The sequence below is a fragment of the Cibotium barometz genome, chromosome 25, assembly GCF_041138505.1.
Source record: "Cibotium barometz isolate CiBa-2024 chromosome 25, ASM4113850v1, whole genome shotgun sequence".
NCBI lineage: Eukaryota > Viridiplantae > Streptophyta > Polypodiopsida > Cyatheales > Cibotiaceae > Cibotium > Cibotium barometz.
The window spans coordinates 49,246,160-49,261,321 of NC_141070.1; the positions used below are offsets into that span (position 1 = coordinate 49,246,160).

General features: G+C 40.6%; 1 pseudogene; it reads right to left on the bottom strand.

The window, feature by feature from the left end:
* Positions 1–7,369: 7,369 nt before the first annotated feature.
* On the bottom strand, positions 7,370–8,775 carry LOC147624680 (uncharacterized; annotated as a pseudogene).
* Positions 8,776–15,162: the final 6,387 nt, after the last annotated feature.

Sequence of the window (15,162 nt, forward strand, 5' to 3'; positions counted from 1 at the left end):
TACTGTTTTTTGAGAAACAAGAGACTGGTTGGAATTTTTGAGTTATGACATCTGTAACCAATACCTGTTTGTCAATGGATTATTTTTTACGTTAAAGTTTTAAAGAGGAGTGTGTGCGTATCTGTATTCGAAAGAAAAAGTTAGGAAAGGCATTCAATTATGGGTGGGTGAGTAATTGTGTGGTTCTACCAATTCCAATGGTTGGGTGTTGGCTAACCCATCATGGGCCAGATGGGGTTAGGCTGGAATCATTGGAGTTTTAATAATTAAATTGAAACAATAGGAATACGCTTAGAATTTGATTAGTTAAATAAAAACCTAAAGAATTTCTCAAATGAGTGGATCAACGGCTGTGCCTGATTTCGGTTAGGAAAAAAGCATTGATTTCTTCAAGTTAAGTCAGTAATAGTTTTCCTTCTATCTGGTTTAATCAAGTGAAGGATAGTTTAGTCTCTTAACCCCGTTAGAAAACTTGTTAGAAAATAAAAAAGGTGGAATCCTCCCCGTTTTTCGGGCAAGGGAAATTTTCCCGGTTTCGTTTCGGAATGACCACCAGCAGATTAGTCTCATGTCCGAACATTCGAGGCAAGGCCCCAAGTGGGAAACCCTACCTCGCACAAGAGAAAGCTACTTCTGCTGCTGCTAGCAACCGGGTGGAGGGGGCAGAGGGGTCTCACACCTGGTATCAGAGCCCTGTTGTGAACTTAGCAACAGAAATTGCCTAAAATTTTAAAGTAAATCAAGAAATAATGTTTTCACTTGTTAAGATTATGTTTGAAATGAACTTCATAAATTGAAAACTCATAAATTGAACTGGATTTTTAGACGGATACCCCAAATCTGTCTAGCATTCCTAGACTCTCTCAGAGTCAGGATATGATCGCCTTTGCCTTCGAAAATCTTAACAACTCCGCTACAACCCGAGAAAGCAGAGTGAGACTTGCTCGTCACTTTGAGGATCTATACTTTCCTGATCCAGTAGAGCGACGTCAGCATGTGTGGTTCTCTAGAGGGCAAAGTATTAACGTCAATACTAATCAATGACAGAGACTCAGACAGAATATCTCGCTAGCCATGATCTTGATAAGACTAGGAGTTGTTCATTATGTACAACTCTATAATCACACCCCGGAATTTTAGAAATTTTTGCTGTATTTTTAGACTTCTTAGCCACTTTATTCCTAGGAGAAGAATTACAGCACCATTATCAGTGAGATGAATCGTGTATATCATACCATTGCAGTATCACCTTTTTATGCATATGCGATTGAGGCGGTGACTTTTGGAGCCGAGATGCTCTGTGTATATATCAAAAACTTTTGATAATAAATGAGGTTTTGCAAAAGATTCCAAATTGTTTTCGTGGTTGTGAATATTGGTTAATAAAATTACCAGAGTGAATCTTATTTTCAATAATTATAATGGAATATTTATTTGTTTAAGAAATAAATCTTAAAAAGTAAATAGTCATAAATCTGATGACAAAGTTGAATTGACAAAAATATCGTTTTGTCAGAATCATGAGGCGCGCGGCCCGTGGTAGGCAGCCGGATCCTCTTACCGATGATGAAGAGTTATATCTGGACGTTCGTAAAGCCCTGCACCAATCCCAACGTGGTCCCTAGGGTGAAGGGGAATAGTTAGGAGAAGTAGTGGAAAAATGGATCGAGGCAATGGAAGAGTATTTTGATGTAACTGGTTATAACGAGAAGAGCAAGATGGCTCTCGCCAGATTGAAAATTGTAGAAATGGCCAGGGTTGCATGGAGGAACCATTGTGAGACACACCGTCTCGATCGAAATACCCAGAACTCTCGTCAGATCTTAAAGTTTATCTCAGGAAGAGGTTGTGTCCTCTGGGCTTCCTGGAAACCAAAATGAATGAGTTCTTGGAATTGAAGCAGGATAGCCAGACGATTGAAGAATACCATCAGGCATTTGCCCTTCTCAAATATTCTCTACTTTTGGATGAAGAACAGCTGATCGCCAGATTCATTGGAGGGATGAATGAGCCATTGGACACTTTAGTGAAAAATGCCAAACCAGTCTCAATGGCAGAAGCTATCAGAATGGCAAAGGACTTTGCCAAAGCATTTGTTGTTAAGGTCTCGCCAAAGCCTGCACCCTCAAACTTTAGAAGGTTCCAAACCCCAGGAAGTGCTTCAAAATTTCCACCCCCAAAGAGGCAGCAAGGCTCTAATCCGAATCAAGATGCTGGGAGATTCAGAAGTGAGGAAGACCCTTCCCTCCAGAACACTTTCTCAAGAGCCCCACCTTTCTCAAGGATTTAGAGGAATGAGCTTAGAAGTGAGAACAGGTGTTTTGGATGTCAGGGTTTTGGTCACTAGCTTAAAGATTGCCCGCCCACTCCTGCCATGTTAAGAGGACAGGGAAGTCAAGGACCTAGAGTGCAGAGACCAGCCCCTTTGTATCAGTCAAATTTGTCTCGCCAAAATCAAGGCAATTCCAGGAGGACTCCAACTCTCAACCATTTGCCTCTGTTTAGCATAATCTTAGACTCCCTCCCTGAACTGGGGTAACCAAAGAGAAAGAGTTTTGCCCCAATCTGCAGAGCAGCTAGAGCAGTTACGATAGCGGAAGTAGTGGAAAAGGAAAGAGGTCAAATTTATGCCGCAATTGAAAACCAAGGGCCAAATCGTCAATTCTCAGTCATCCATGCTCCAACTGAGTATAAGGGTAAGCCATTTAAGCTTTTGATTGATTCAGGCAGTACTCATTCATTTATTTCCCCAGGATGCTTGCGTAAGCTAGTCTTAGCACAGAAATCAGGGAAACCTATGCAAGTTGAATTGGCCACCAGTGGGAAGATTCTTTTCACTCACCACCATGAGACAGATCGTATTCAGTTTAATCTAAATGGGAATGTAACTGACTGCCAGTTCAGAGTCTTACCTTTGGGAGTTTTTGACGGAATCCTTGTGGAATGGATTGGCTCCACAAAAATCAAGCTGACATTCACTGTCACAATGGAACCATTTCCTTCCGTGACCTTCACGGGAACAAAGTTCAAGGAATTGGAATTTTTGGATCCCCAGAGCAATTAGTAAAAGCTTCTAGGTTACTGAAAGGACTTAGAAAGAAGCAGATTTATGTTGTCAAAATGAATTCGGTAGACACGAAGTTAAAGGCTAAAGAACCAGAATGGTTAAGTGAGTATGATGATTTATTCCCAGCAAAGCTAACTGAGATGCCTCCAATTCAGAAAGTAGATCATGAGATAGAATTGACCCCCACCAGAGCTCAACCAGTAGCCCAGCGCACGTACAAAATGCTAGTCCCTGAAGCCATTGAACTCAAGGAACAGCTTAGGCAGCTGTTAAAACAAGGATTTGTAAGACCCAGTGTTTCATCGTGGGGAGCGCTAGTTCTCTTTCAGAAAAAGAAGGATGGAATGTTAAGACTCTGTGTGGATTACAGAGGTCTCAATCAGCTGATAGTTAAGAATAAGTATCCTATTCCCAGAGTTGATGAGCTTCTTGACAGGCTAAATGGAGCCTAGATCTTCACAAAGATAGATCTCAAATCAAGGTATTACCAGATTAGGATTAATGATCAAGATATCCCAAAGACAGCCATCAGTACTCGCTATGGGCACTATGAATTTATTGTCATGCCGTTTGGATTGAGAAATGCCCTAGCTACATTCAATCGCCTAATGCAAGACATTCTCATACTTGGATGATTTTGTTCTTGTTTTCTTTGATGATATTCTGATTTACCTCAAAGAATGCAACTGACCATGAAGCTCACCTCCGTAAAGTTCTTGAGATTCTAAGGAAGCACCAACTCTTTGCAAAGAAGAGAAAATGCACTCTCTATCGACCATGTTGAATACTTGGGCTTTCTGGTATCCAAAGACACAATTTCTCTAGATTCTGCAAAAGTCCAAGCAGTCATAGATTGGCTTGAACCAAAGACAGTGAAAGAAGTCAGGGGATTCTTGGGATTAATTGGTTGGTATAGAATTTTTATACCTAAGTATGCTCTCATAGCTTCCCCCGTGACTAATCTTCTCAAGAAGAATATCCCATTTCAATGGTCTGCCAGGTGTCAGAGTGCGTTTGATAAGTTGAAGACCGCCTTGGTAACCAATCCCATTCTAAAGTTGCCAAATTTCTCTCTACCCTTTGAGGTAGTAAACTGATGCTAGTGGTTTTGCCCTGGGAGGTGCGCTCATGCAGGAAGTTGTGGAGACATTACCTACTGGGTCAAAGATTCACTTTGATGGACAGATCATCAGAGCTTAAAGTGGATCATCACTCAGAAGGATCTCAACATGCGCCAAAGAAGGTGGATGCAGACCCTGCAAGAATTTGATTTTGAAATCAAGTACCGCCCAGGCAAAGAAAATGTGGTAGCAGATGCCCTCAGCAGAAAAGCCTCCTTGCTTGAAATCATAGTGGTGTCAAATCCATTGATTAATGAAGTAAGTGAGAAGATCATGTGTAGGATAGATTCTTTGGCCCTATTGCTACCCTACTTATGTAGGAAAGGAAAACTCCTCAGGAGTAGCCTGGATGAAGGAATTATGTATTATAATAAGAGGCTATGCATTCCCAATGATGAGGGAACTAAGGGCCAAATTTTGAAGGAAGCCCATGATAGCCTTATAGCACGACTTCGAGGTTTCATCAAGACCTACATGTCTGTAAAGAAAAGCTTCTTTTGGCCTGGACTAAAAAAGGATGTACTTAAGCATGTACATCAATGCCTGATATGTTAGAAAGTCAAAGCCGAGAGAGTAAATTTTTTTGGGAAGGTACATCCATTCAGATGAAGTGGGAATGTATTAGTATGGATTTTATTACTGGACTACCTTTAGTGCAATCAGGTTACAACTCCATCTTCGTGGTAGTTGATAGACTAACCAAAGTTTCCCATCTGCTGATTCTAGTAAAAGAAACCTACACTACAGTGGATGTGGTCAGTGTGTTCCTCAAGGAAATCTTCAGATTGTATGGCCTACCCAGGAGAATAGTAAGTGATCGAGATCCCAAATTCATGTCAAGATTCTGGATTGCATACTTCAAAGCAGTAGGAACTTTCTTGGATCTCAGCATAGCTTACCACCCCGAGACCGATGGTCAAACAAAAAGAATGAACCAAGTAATCGAAGATATACTTCGGTCATGCTGTGGGGAGGGAACCCAAGAAGTGGCTAAGCTATCTGCACCTAGTCGAATTCACCTACAATGCTTCTTATCACCGAAGTATCGGGATGAGCCCTTTCAAAGCTCTGTATGATTGCCTAACACCATTAACTTGGTCTGACCCATTGATTAGGGTCGAGATGTCTAGATAGATGCTTGATGACATGGAGCAGCAGATGTAGTCAATCTGCAAAGATATAAAAGCTACCCAGGATAGACAGAAGCAGTATGCAGATAAGAAGAGGTCAAACATTTGCAGTATTGTGTCTTCGCCAAGAAATCACTGAGGACTGGATCATCGAGTTTTTTGAAGATGCTTACTTTCTCACCACTCATGCCCATAGGCTGACAATAATGCCGAGGGATTTTGATACCCTTTGTCGATTGTGGTACGGATACGACCATATGCTTGTTTTTGTTTCTATAAGCGATCCTCGAATGTGGCATATCCTTATAGTTCCCCCCCTCCATCCTCGTACAAGGCTATCTGAGAGCTCCCGTTTCTCCTCAACACAATAGGGACACCCGTTTGCAGAGTAGGTTAAGACTAGAACACCCCAGTGTGATGATTCCCCTCAAGTAGAACCTCACACAACCAGAACCGGAGGCACAACCACAACCGAAGGCTACTACAGCACAGCCACACCTTCGCTGAAGTTGAATTTGTTGTAGAAGAAGAAGATGCAGATAGGATAGAGAGGGAATGAAGCAGAGAATATCAAAGATTTGAGAGTTTTGGAGGATGTTGCGCTGGTTAGAGCGGCATTTTCACTTCGGGGCCAAAGACTTGTCAGGCCTCTAGATGGATACGATTTACATGTTTTGAAGAATGATGCAATGGAAATCATAAATAACATTGTCAATATTTTACTATAGTATGTATAGTTAATATAATGCATGATGTATATAGTATGATGCATGACTGAGCTGTAAGTACCAATGGACTAATTCTTTGTTCTTTTCATTGTTGCCTTTAGGTATTGTATATTACTACTACCAGAAGAGGTCCAAAATTGTACATATATTGAGGATCCTCTCATTTTTGCGGCATTACAAAATGATAGCTCTTCATTTTTGAGTCTTATGTCTTGGTTTGAACCAGTGAACCTTGATTTGGCCAAACTTATTTTCACGGCTTACCATGAAGAGTGAGTCTCATGTTAAGTTTTAAATTGAAATCAAATATTTGGTAATGTATATGTGTTTTCTTTAATAACACCTATGTCCTCTTTGTTTTTTTTCAACCGACATTGGAGTTTGCTTTTGTATGACATTGAGCAAAACATGTGTTATTTTGCAAACTTTGTTCAACAATATCATGGACGCGTTAGAGAGTAAGTCCCTATTGACATTTCCCTCTTCCACAAGCATGTAGATTTATTTAAGCAGGATAAGCTGATGCTTGTTTTTTTGACCTCTTAGATGTGCTTAAAATTTTGTATATGCATTGGAACATCTCTTAATGGAGCCGAACCTTGTACAAAACATGGCATATCATAGGATAAGGATGCCAGTCCAACCCAGAGATGTCAGCTGTGGATGGAGGACAGCCCTAAACGCCTACCTTTTAATAAAGAAAATTTTTGATATTCCTGATGTAAGTGATGTTTGTAACGTAGACTTACATAATCTAACGTAGCTATAATGTCCCTAAGAAAGCTTTTCTCTGTGTACAGGAAATAATTCTGAACAAATATGCTCCCTTGCATGGAGGACCAAAGTTGTACAAAGAATTATTTTGGTTGTCCATGATCGTACAGAAGAAGAGATCAGGAGGGCAGACGAATTTGCAAGGGAAGCTACAGAGAGAGTACGTCAGCGAGACGAGGAGCGACAAAGACAATTCAAAGCACATATGGCTGTCCTCAATGATTATGATAGGCTGCAAGCTAAGGTGGATGAATTGGTGGAATCCAGGAGGTAGGTCGAGATGCACGAGGAGAGGGGAAGATATGAAAGACTGTGGGGAGAAATGGAAAGACTGCAAGAGGACCAAAATCGAAGGCAGCCTCAGTCCCAAACACAATCAAGTTCTTAATCACGGCGTCACTTCCGTGCCCAGAGTCTTTTGATCGATGCATCATTAGACTTTTATTTACATTTGTAACATTAACATTAATTTTGTAAGAGACCCGACATTGTTTTGTAAGAAAAAAATATTTCATATATTAAATTGCTTTTGGAGTTACAATATTTCATTTAACGACTAATCAAGTGAATAGTATGAGAGACAGATTCTTTGCAGAAAGTCATTTTCTCTTTTCGCCTTGGCACCTGTAAAAAAAAGGGTTTTGTTAGTGGTATCTTACATAATGTTCTACATAGCATACTAAATGGTGAATGTAAATCTAAATGGTTTACCTTTTTAGTATCCATTGAAAATGTATAATCTTTTGGCAATTGTTCAATCTCCTTGTATGTAAGGTCTTCTCTAATTTGAGAAAGAGATGTTTTAGATAGTGTGTTAAGCATTGTAAGCAATTGCCCTTCCAAATATATCTCCATTACTAGAGGCATATTCTTAAGATCTGAATCCAAATCTTGATCTAATGGAACAAGGTTGCCAGTAACATAATGATATCTGGTGTAGTGAAAAGTTGCAATGAAGTTTTGAGAGTCAACAATGTACTTGCAAACTATTGACTTCTTCTCCAAAACTGAAATGATGCCTTCTGTCTTTCTCCTGTCCCAACCATTGTCCAAAAAGTCTAGTGCCTTACTTGACTTACAAATAAACATTGTTGAAGTATTTCTTATTTCTTCATCAAAGAAAAAGTCAACAACCACTTCGATAGGCATAAAAATAGTAACCTTGATATTCTTTATTTTGCAATAGATGCCTTAAGAGACTTTTGTATGTCGTGATACAACCTGATCCTATAACTTTCACTAGTTTGTGAAGTTGGCAATGGCCAATCTTTGTTTCCAAATAATGGGAGGAGTAATGGAGTCAAACGACCCTATCTAGAAGACGTGTTTGGTTCAAAGTAGTGCATATCATAGAAAAATATGCCGTGGTCTACAAGATCTCTATGAGTTCTTCCTTTGTAAATTTGTTCTCCTATATATGCATGGAAAGCGTTAAAAATCCCACTTATACTCTCCATTGGTTGTTTTCCAGTCTATCCTATTGGATGGATAAATATCTGTATAAAACCAAAAGATTAGGCATTTTTAAAACATTAATTAGACACTTTTAAAACAATAAGGAGACATGATTGAATGGATAAACAACTGCATAATAGCAACAATTAAACACTTTTAAAACAAAAGAAGCTTTGATTGAGATACTACTCACAGTTGGGACAATATCGTGGAAGACCAGGAGGAAATTTTTTCACCCTCAAGTCTACATGCTAGAAAACATGTTGTATTAGTACCTCTGTCACACGCTTGCTAGATTCACATACCTTAAACTCTTTAACTTGTCCCTTGAATGGCTCCACAAATTCATTAGCATTTCTCCTCTTCCTCTTCCTTCTCTGTAAAAGTACCCAACTCCCGATTGTAATTGTAGATGGTATCCATGTCCCATCGTCCGTATTATAACTATTGAATACAGTAATAGCTGAAATGCTAGTATGAGGCTTTCTACAGGTTGCCATTTTGTGTAGCAAAAGACACACAAAAGAAGAAGATGAGAGCTTAATTTGGAGGAGACTTAGAAAAAGAAAGAACGCCTATGTTGGAGACGAAGAAGATCAGAGCTAGTTTTGGGGGGAAACATTTACTCAACTTAAAATAATAATAAAATAATACTACGGAATCTTTCCACGTAAGCTAAAAGATAGTGGTATCTTTTAGCTTATGTGCAAAGATTCGGTAGTATTATTTTAAGTTGAGTAAATGTTATTTTAAGATGCATTTTGAGCATAATTTTACTCTATTTACTTGAATTCTTGCTTCAAAATGCCGAATTTCTCCATTACGGAAGCCTTTTCCTCATTGGTTGAGTGCCACTCTCTCTCTAAAACTAAAAGGCCCAAAAATGAGCCCACATTTCTCCTAATGTTATGTGTTATAAATGAGAATGTAAATGGTTTTGAAAGTACATATGAGGAAATGTTCTTTTTTGCAAAATATGGATCCATGTTATCTTTCGTTTTTAAAAACCCATTTTTCTAGTGCATGACATTCCTCTAAAAACTAGGGTTTGGTGTAATGATTACATTGGTCACTATAAATGAGCACCCTCTCTCTTTTTTTTCCATTTTGTGTACGAGCACTTTGAGAGCACAAGCACTCAACTCCTCATGGGCATAATCACTTCTTCCAAACTCACACAATACTTATTCTCTATCGAGGCGCCCATCCAACCTGATGAGGATTCCCTCTCATCCCAGGAGCTAGACTGGGTTCAATTGGTGCGTGCTCAAGTTAGGGATTTGCACAACCTTGCCGCCTATATATTGACAATTTTGTTTTTGCAATCAATATCAACAGGGCTCAGTTTTCCATGCTGACGGGAGGGAGGGCATGTAATGAACCCTCCATAACACAAGCAAACCACAAGAGAGCATTGTGGTTTGCTAGGAGCATTGCAGATCACCGGCAGTCTATGGTGCAACATTTGTTGCAGTTTTTGGAGTCCCCCTTGGTTTCCTCGATCGTGAATTCATGAATTATTACCAATTTTGTTAGATTGATATACTCCCTTGCTAGGTTTGATTGGTAGAAAACAACAAGCCTAACTCATTTTTTATACCTTGAAATATAGTTTTTTTGATGACTTGAATTGTATCCCCAAGATTTACGATGCTTTGTAATACTCAAAGAAGTTGAAAGATGTTGATTTTTAAAATATTCCCATGTTATGACAGTCCAGAAGAGTGCAATGATGATGTTCAAGTTTTTTGATACGATCCAGAAGGGTGTGAAAATACACTGTGCAGGGTGGCCGGACAGTCAATTTTTGCACCCTTTCGGGCCCAAAATAATTCGATCATTTCAAAAAAAAATCTCATGATTGATTCAAGTCCAAGAGTCTGCGTTCAAAATCAATAACATGCTTTGTATTTGTCATGTTCATGTGTTTTGATGCTTTGTGATAAGTATTCAGAAAGGTGCAAAAATACACTATGCAAGGTGGTCGGACATGCTATTTTTGTACCCTTCTGGACTAATAAAAAATTTGGTCCATTTTTTCAATATTGTTGATAAAATACTAATAAAGAGAGAGCACACACACAAGAGAGAAAACCTTAATCCATTAGTGTAACCCTAACCAAAGAGAGAAGCCATATCCACTCTCACACAATGCATAATAGAAGAGAATTACACACCACACACTAAATGTGATGTGTTCACACACCAAATAACCCTATCTAATGTCCACACGTTGTGGCCAACTGGACGCGGCCATTTATTGTCACACACATGCTACTATCTACCATGCCAGCACATATCGTGCCTAGCTCTAGCTGTCATTGAGCTTGTAATCTCAACAGCCCCTCTCAAGCTCATGATGTACAGCCATAGATGAAGAAGATGAGCTTGGGCTATCAACACTATTGAAGACTTTAAAGACAAGTGCAAGTTGGTTGTAAAAGGCAACAGAGTGGGTAGAATGTTTACGTTGAATGTAAACATGCCTGAAGTAAGTGCTGCCATGTTTGCAAATGGTTCAGGAATTGTTGCAGACACAGACATTTGGCATAAAAGAATTGGACATGTGAATGTGCAGAGAATGAAATCTATGCAGACTAAAGGAATTGTAACAGGGCTACCAAAGTTTAAAGTTGAAGGTATGCAGAGAATATGTGAAGCATGCCAATTTGGAAAGCAAACAAAGCATGTATTTCCACGTAACAGAAATGCACTAGATGTTGTGCATTCAAATGTATGGGGTCCTACGACGAAGACCATGTCTATGGGAAGCTGCAGGTATTATGTGACATTTATTGATGACCACACAAGAAAAGTGTGGGTATACTTCATGAAGGAGAAGGGTGAGGTGTTCACTCACTTTCAGAGTTTCAGAGTTATGGTTGAAAAGCAAACAGGAAAATATGTAAAGTTCCTGAGGTCAGATGGAGGGGGAGAGCATGGGAATTTGTGTGAAGAGGTGTATATATTGCAGCCACCTGGTTATGAGGATGTGAGTCACCCCGAGCATGTTTGCAGGTTGAAGAAAGCCTTGTATGGCTTAAAACAAGCACCAAGAGCATGGTCTGACAAGATTTCTAAATATCTTGTCACTATTGGCTTTCATGTAGCCAATGCAGATTTCTTGCTATATGTGAGACACAGTCATAGAGGGGTTGTGCTTGTTGTCATCTTTGTAGATGACTTGGATCAGAATTGCAAGTTGAGTGCAGATTCAGGAGAGATTTTGGAGGATCCTACTATGTATAGGTGCATAGGAGGAAGCTTGATCTACATGACGATCACCAAACCAAATTTGAGCTATGCTATTGGGTTGGTGAGTCAGTTTATGTAGGTTCCTCGAAAGTCGCATTTGGATGCATTGAGACACATAGTGAGATATGTGAGGTCTACTTTGCATTGTGGACTATTTTATGAAACTGGGACAGAGATATGTGTACATGGGTACACAGATGCTGATTGGGCTGGTAGTATCTCAGATAGAAGATCTACTTGTGGCTTCATGTTTTCTTTGGGGAGTGCTGTTGTTGTGACTTGGAGCAGCAAGAAGTAGCCTAGGGTTGCTCTATCCAATACAGAGGCCGAGTACAGGGGTGCTGCTATGGCAGCATGTGAGGTAGCTTGGTTGAGAAAGCTACTTGCATTAACTTCAAAACCAATGAAAATGCAATGACACATATTTCTTCATTATGGCCAGAAGGGTACAAAAATACCCTATGAGGGGCCCCTAGACATGCCTTTCTCATACCCTTCTAGCCCTTTGATTAGAAATCCAGTAACATGTACTTAAAATCCACTTTCAGCATTGTATTGATAGAAAAATTTACACGTGGGATTTGGAAATACTCTTTACAAGAGAGGTTCGTCGCTTCTTAGCTACAAGGAGCTCGCCAATTAGAATAGCAATGGCTATTTCTTGCGGCGGTGAGTCATGGCCAAGCGATTGCACTCCCAAAAGTGGTCATAACTAGGGACTTTTTAACTAGGATTACAAAGCTAACCAACTGGCCAATAGTGGCCATGCAGAGTTGTTTTGACAAGGTCTTTATGCAAAAAGGGGGAATCTAGCATTGGGTGTGAATTCTTTGTGAATAATCACAGTCATTTGTTGAGAGGTGTCTGATGTAGTGGCTAAGAGCCAAATATGGTCCTATAGTAGCACGCATTCCCCTCCCCCCCCATAGCATAACTGTCCATCTCAAGCATGTTCTCTTGCTTATCATCCTCGTCTGCATCAGTCCAAGTCAATGTTGGACTTGGACTCGTCATCAATATTTTGTGTTGGAGTTGGTGTCCAAGACACAATTGCGCGGGAGACACTTTGTTGTGCCACTTCTGAGGAGGGGGGAAGAGTCATCTTCATCTTTAATTGTTGTGCCACTTCCACTGGCCTCAAAGCATTTGGAAATTGTTGTGTGACAAGGCTTTCACTTACACCTGTGTGTGCTACACTCTGAGGCTCTTCCTTGTCATGGATGAATCCTCCAAGGCGCAGTTGCAGCATTTTGACCTCCTCTCCTTCTGAAATCAAGAAAACAAAGCTGGCCATGATAGGAAGTGATGGCCAATGGCACCTCTATTGAGCTTGCGTACTTGCTTCTTGTCAAGCTCTAGGAAGTGTCCAGATTTCATTGGAAGGGCCTTTCATTATGTTGATGTACTCTAGGAGGTTGGAAGGCACCCACAATCTATCATCCTTGGCCAAAGAGAAAGAGTGTGGCTTGATGTGGGTGTCCATGTATGATATTGTGTCTACAAATAATACTTCATGGAGGCGGAGTGTGGAGGTCCAATCGATCTTGCGAGTGAACATTACATGCAAGTGTGTGGCCTCTAGAAACTCGCTCTCAATGAAGGAAGTCCATGAAGCGATCGTAGGCAACCATGTGCTCTCAAGCTCGAGTGTGGAGGTGCCTTGTGCTCTTGAGAATGAGTGCAAAAATGACACATCAAGCCTTGAAAGTACTATTTATACAAGATGTTGAGATATCGAGCTCATCTAGTGAGGCAGTGGACACTGATGACCCGCCTGGGGGATAGGCCCCACATTTACACCACTGGCATGGTTGGTGAGATCATGGGTGATATGCGGCCAGTGGGATGACAAGCTGTGTGATAGCCATTCTAGAGACTGGCATAGTTATAGCGCCAGCTCATTTAGTTGGGTCCACACTATAGAGAACCCTAGTATGTATTTGGTTGAGTACCTTTTCATAGTGTGTACTCTTATCTTTGTATATGGTGTGTTGAGTGTTGTGTGAAGAAGAAGAAGATTTTCAGCCTCTCACCTTATGTGTTCTCTTTTAGGGTTTTGTGAGTGTGTGTGTCCTTGTTGCAAGAGCTCAAGCTCTCTTCTCCCCTCCATCTTTTCATGGTATCAAAGCCTGGTTCATGCTAAGGGCTGAGCTGCAATCAGGAGAAGCACAAGAAGCGATACTAGGGTAAGAGCTTCAACTACTCTTCCCTATTGTGTTGGCAACTACACCCTTGTCGGGAGCTCTACGGGAGGCACCGGCAAACGATCTCTGATTGAGGAGATTTCTTCGCGAGAGTAAAGCTATAGGGCAAATATAAAGTCCTATCGAACAAAAAATTTCAAGCCAAAAACGCGTTTCGGGCGCGTTACGACCTCCGTTTTTCAGAAAGCAGGCGATTTCGAGCACTGCGGGTAAGTCATTGATTCTCTGCAGAACTCTATTTTAAGAACTTCAGGAAGACAAATTGGTTGTGCAAACATTGTGTGTGCTGCAAGGAGGTCAACAGTGGCCATTGGGGGTGTATGTATGCACATTGAGGTCACTGGTTGTGACATTTAAGTGTAGTACAGTATCGCTGCAGAAAATACAACAGTTTATGCAGGACAAACCAGAGTGCTGTTTCTGGTAAATTTGTGTGTCTGGCAAGATGTCAATTGATGGCATAAACCAGATTGTTGCTGAGAAGCTTGATAAGAACAACTTCCATGCTTGGAGGTTCAGGTTGACAAATTTCCTAATGGTGGGAAAGGGTTATTGGGAGTACATAGAAGGTGAGCATGAAGAGGCACTGGAGATATCGGACATCGATCTGACTGCTGCAGATGTGAAAGAGTTCAAGGATTGGAACCAAGGAGCCAGAAACGTTATGTATTGGCTTTCTATCGGTATATAGGACACCATGATTGGGCACATATAAGATGCCAAGTCCCCCAACGAGGCGTAGGACACCTTGGTAAAACTCTATGAGATGAATACCAAGGCACGAAAGATACATTTGAAGAATGAACTTCATAATGTGGAGAAAAAGAGTATGTCTGTGAATGACTATGCATTGAAGATAAAGGGTATTGTGGAATCCCTTGCATCTATTGGTGTTTCAGTAGATGATGATGATAAGGTGGAAGTCTGTCTACGTGGTCTCGGGTCACAATACAAGGCATTCAAGACGTCTATTCAGACTCGGGAAAACATTTCCAATTTCACAGATTTGGTGTCTATGTTGATTATAGAAGAGAAGAGCTTGGGTGAAGACCAACAGTCTTCACAAAACAAAAATAGTTCAGAGCAACAGGCCTTCTACACAAGTTCAAGAAGAGGACGAGGTAGAGGAGGTCATGGACGCAGTCAAGGAGATGGCCGAACAGGTAATTAGAAATATGGCCAGCAATAGCAACAACAACAACAGTCCCAGAATTCACAACAACACAACAACAACAACACGCAGGTGGAAGAGGCCAATTCAGAGGCAGGGGGAGTCAAAGAGGTCGTGAAAATTGGCAAAGGTAGTATAATAATACACGTGGATGCTTTTATTGTGGGTAAGCCTGGACATGTGCAGGCAGATTGTTATAAGAAGCAGGCTGATATGCAAAATGGGAAATTGCAGCAAAACAACTATGCATCCTCGAG